Source organism: Gymnoscopelus braueri (genome assembly GCF_963280865.1).
Source record: "Gymnoscopelus braueri genome assembly, chromosome: 24".
Classification (NCBI taxonomy): Eukaryota; Metazoa; Chordata; class Actinopteri; order Myctophiformes; family Myctophidae; genus Gymnoscopelus; species Gymnoscopelus braueri.
In genome coordinates this window covers 16,605,875-16,611,378 of record NC_137626.1, presented here as the reverse complement: position 1 = coordinate 16,611,378, position 5,504 = coordinate 16,605,875, and positions in this window count along the sequence as shown.

The following is a 5,504-nucleotide window of genomic DNA, read 5'->3' as shown; positions in this document are numbered from 1 at the left end:
ATTCAAATATTTGTACATAATTTATTTTCAAGATTTTCAAAAATAGCAGATTTACAAGCTCAGATCTGCTATTTTTGAATAGCGAAAGTAATCTAAAATGACAGAGATGCGTTCCCGGTCTACATGGATTAATTTACATCTAGAGTGGAAGACAGCTAAATAAATAATAATTTGAACGAAATCCACGGACTCGAGAGCCTAAATCTCTGTGTGGTCTTGTTTATGTCATGCTACATTATTATATCCATATGTTTGCGACGTATGGTTGTTTTTGGAGACGTTCAGCCGTTAACATTATGCACAGTTTCTGTGTAAATTGTCACGACTGTGAAAACGGCTCGTAATATAATTTATGGACCTACAACAGTAAACCAATACAGGAAAATGGGCCATATGCTACAACAGATTACGAGGCTTTCCCTCGTACAGAGGTTTTCTGAATGTTGTACAGTAGCCCATTGGTTCTCAAAGTGGGGTCCGGGGACTCCCAGGGGTCCGTGGTGGGGGGGGGGGCCACCAGGGGGTCCCCAAAATGTGCTAATAAAGCGTCACAATCATTTTAACCCCTTTATCCATATTTTATGCTTTGGCTATTCGAAAATTGGCGCGGCACAGAGTGCGGCGCTATGAGCGTGTATATCTGCTATTTTTAAAAATGTGTGCAAATCTTGGAATATATATACTTTTAAAGCGAACATTTGTAACTTTTGCTTCTGGGGGTCCCTGGAACAAAATATTTTGAAATGGGGGTCCGCTGCCAAATACATATCATTGTGGGGGTCCTTGACATGAAAACGTTTCAGAACCACTGCAGTAGCCTACAGTTCATTCATTCATTTATACCAAAAAAAAACAGCCTGCATGTGCTTTGTGTTTTTGAGTTGGTTGGTTTCTTCTACTGTCTGAGAAAAACCCATCATGCTCACAAATTATGCCTGCACCAGAGAAAAGGGGCTGCATAGCAATTCTACCTCCTTACTTTACAAAAAATGCACGATGGTACTGTGGATCGTAACATCCTAAGATGGTTGCTTTTCTGTTCTATTCTGACGACGGCTAAGAGCCGGAATGTGTTAGTTTTCTCGCCCTCACTAAACAGAACATGATTGATCCGTGAGTTCTGGTATTCTCTTTGTTTTGATTCTTCAAAACCGTGCTGCAGCCGACATAGTTTGGAAGAACCGAAGCTCAAGCTGTGCATGCTTCAACTTTGTACCAGTTGATTATCTGTTTCCGTTCTGTGTGGTTGCAATGGCTTTGCTTTGCTTTCCTCTAGGGGTGTGCCGATACACTAATTTCACCAAACGATACGATATTTGGCTCACAACTTCGATACGATTTCGATACGATACGGTACGCACTTTTTTATTATGAAAATATATGGGGGAGGAAAAAAAAGCAAATGCAAACAAATAATTCTGTTTTTGCATTATTCAGACGCAAACTTGTAGCTTTTCAGCTACAATAGCCGTTTTGAATCCAAATAGGGCAATAGTGTGACACCTGACCCAAAAAAAAAAAAAACATGCATGCCTGATTATTATTATTGTAAAAAAAAAAAAAAAAAAAAAAAAAAAAAAGATATTTTTTCCCCCAAAACGATACATATCGTCACAAAAACGTATCGCGATATATCGCGGGACGATATATCGGCACACCCCTACTTTCCTCCCATAATATTCTTCCAGATAGACAGCCATGCTACCGAGAGAGCTAATTCAATCACATTAACCCTATAGCGTTCAAATTCTGGGCGTGTAATAGGCGAACATTTGGCAAAAATAGGAAAACATTCGGCAAACACAATCGTCACGATGGGACATACTGTGAGCTTGTAGATGGCCTATGTTCTAATACAGTGGTTCTCAAACTTTTTCTTGTCAAGGACCCCCAAATTAACACTATATTAGCCCGCAAGAAGATTTTTATGGCTCTAGCAGCGATTCTCAACCATTTTAATTTCAAGGACCCCCAGTTTGACATGCATTAGGCTACGCCGCTACGGACCCCCATTTAATGGCATTTCTATCTCTGGGACCCCAATTCATATTGTAAAATCGAGGTTAATTTAACTCTGAGAGCGTACACATGGAACCAAATGGACCCGTTAGGGTCCATGTGTTCGCTCTCAGAGTTACAGACCAATGAGGGTCCATTTGGTTCCTAACTATCTATAATTTAGCTGGGGACCCCCTGGAACTCCCTCCCCGGACCCCACTTGGAGAACCAATGTTCTAATAGAATGTGAGACACGTCTCTTGGGATTAATCGTAGCTGTCCTAACAACAAAATGGCCACACGGTTTGTACTGGAAGTTACAGTACATGTATGCGTTTCACTACACAGTCACACGCATGACAGCCATGTACACGCACACGGTTGAGTATTATTGTAACGATTAGCACATAAGTTTTGCTGCCTATCAAATGCCTTTGTTCACTTCACAATACATGACCATGGTTCTATGCAAATCATTTTTTTTGTTGAATTATTCACGTTAAGGCCGACCAGATCATACGCTCTTACTATCGTCAACTCTACTGGAGCCATCTCTCTCTGCCTTTACATCTGACATATGAATGATTGAAAGAGAAGGACACAAGGACACACACACACAAACGCACAGTCGCACACGCACGTTTTAATTTTGTTGACTAAGACCAAGACTGAAAGACTTTGATATTTAGTCGACTAAGACTAGACTAAGACTAAACCATTTCAGAAGACTAAAATCGGACAAAAACTAAATGGTGTGTTATTCAAAAGACTATAAGACTAAAGGTCCTTTCACACGGCAAGCGGCCAACGTGCCTATGTAATTCATTTTCAATGAGAGGCGGGCGATTATTTGGGACACGCGGAGAAGTCGAGGGGCGGTGAGGCAGGCGGGCGCGGCCCGTGAAATTCTCTCGCGCGTGCTCGTTTGTGCACGTGCGCGCGGGCTCATTTGTGCACGCGCGCGCGGGCGGCAAGAGCTGGATTGTGGTGATTATTTTCACCGCACCGCGCAGGAGGATAAAAACAACAATGATCGCGGCGCGATCACCGCTGATCCGAGCGGTACCGCCCGTGTGAACCGCTTGCCGTGTGTTACGACCTTTAGACTAAATCAGAAAGTACCTTTCTGAAGATGCAAGGCTCTGACTCTCCATGCACAATTTGGATCTCTCTCTCTCTCTCTCTCTCTCTCTCTCTCTCTCTCTCTCTCTCTCTCTCTCTCTCTCTCTCTCTCTCCCTCTCTCCCTCTCTCCCTCTCTCCCTCTCCCTCTCTCCCTCTCTCCCTCTCTCCCCCTCCCTCCCCCCCCCCCCCCCCCCCCCCCCAGGGCCAGAGAGATCATGAAATGAACACAGGGTTGTCCCCAGGGGGCCCTTTGTTGTTGTGTATGGCACAGAAAAATGCATCTGTCATCATCCACCTAAACAGCTACCCAGCAAAAATAGTATACAGCAAACTGTCATGAGTAATGAGTATTGTTCATCACTTAAGCTCTTTCTGTCTGTCTGTCTGTGTGTCTGTCTGTCTGTCTGTCTGTCTGTCTGTCTGTCTGTCTGTCTCCTTCTTTCCTCCTTTCCCTCCTGCTTTTCATCTCCTTTAGCTTCAACACAGAATCTGCCATTTCCCCCCACATCAGTGGCCATCATAGAAGCCGCCGTGCTGTCCCCCCCCCCCCTCCCCCCGCCCCCCCCAGGGGCAGACATTTCATTGTCTCCGTCAGGCCGAAAGGCATGGCGAGAGAGTATGTTTTACCCCCTCCGTGTGTCCGTCCGTGTGTCCGTCCGTTTTCCGATTGGCCTGTTATAGCGCCACCAGGAGGCTGAAATGTGCAAAACATATTTATTGATACTACTCCTACAGATTTTGTCCAAGCATCACACAAATCGGTACACAGTATCTCTATAGTCATGTGATCAACACAGATTTATCCGATTTCCCATATTCCATCCTGATTGCCTAAGATTGGCTTCCAAAGTTTGCAGGATTGGTCCGTTTTGAACAAAATGCCTCAAATCATGAACGCAGCTTGCGATTTCCGTGAAATTTCACACGCACATTTCTATTAGGCCGAGGAAGAAATGCCACCCTTTTCACATTGGCCTGTCATAGCGCCACCAGCAGGTCTAATTTAGCAAAACACATTTTTGGAACAAAATGCCTCAAATCAGGAACGCAGTGTCCGATTGCCGTGAAAGGCCTAAGAATAAATGGCACCCTTTTCACATAGCGCCACCAGGAGGCCACAATAACGTGCCTGACCTGGCGGAGACCTGTGCTCCGAGGAGCACTTTTTTCTAGTTCACTATAGTTCCCAACGCAGCACTCCCTCCACCTGCTTCACCGCACAGGACGGGCAGAGTAGAAGGGTTCGGCCCCTCTCGGCATTGTACAAAAAAAAAATCCTAGAGCAGATGCTGCATGGGCTCCTCTACTTAGCTTACGACATAATTCCAAATTTCCTGTCGCCCATCAAGAGATCAACCGTTTTTTCCCCCCCATGTCCCCCCCCCCCCCAACAAACACAACACAGACCCGAAACTACCCGGGCTTTACAACCCTAAAGGCGAACGACATTTCAGATCTACTGCGATTGATGGGATCGGCGTCGTGCATGAATTTGGGAAGATATTGCATTTTAACATATTATGGATTGTGTCTGGCCACAATATGTCTCCAAAACACCTCAGGGAGGCGTTCGGATGGCGAGATTAACTTCCATCTTCTTAGCGCCACAGGTACCTTAACATTTGCAAGATTTAGCATGTTTATGCCATTAAGCTCCACCAAGACACATTTTTGGATGCCTATGAGTCATAATGCCACGAGTAAAGAAGGGGTAAGAGTCACCCATAGCATTTTTAATTAAATGTTTTACCGGTATTCAATTTAATACATTTGTCAGATTTCTTTCTTCCCCTTTTTTTTAACCCTTTAAGACCGGGAACGCATCTGTGTGTCATTTTAAGATTTATTTGGCTATTAAAAAAAAGCAGATATACAAGCTCATAGCGCGGCACCTATGAGCTTGTAGATCTACTATTTTTGAAAAATCTTGAAAATGTGTGCAAATCTTTGAATATATATATTTTTTAAAGCGAACATTTTTAACTCTGTTACAACTTCTGGGGGTCCCTGGAACAAACTATTTTGAGATGGGGGTCCAGGGCCAAATTACAACAATATCATTTTTGAGAACCACTGATATTATAGCAACATTAGTTAGGATTTAGAAGACATTTGTAGAATCCCCAGAAGCAAATATTTGAGGTACAAATGTTCGCTTAAAAAAAAAATACAGTATATTCAAAGACCCACGATTTCCCACGATTTCCCCCCAAAAATAGCAGATCTACAAGCTCATAGCGCGGCACTCGGTGCCGCACTATGAGCTTGTAGATCTGCTATTTTTGAATAACCTAAAGAAATCTGAATGGGTTAATTTCTAGGCACACATAAACTTGTGGAAAACTACTGCCTCAGCCCTACACTGAAATGAAATGCATCTCCT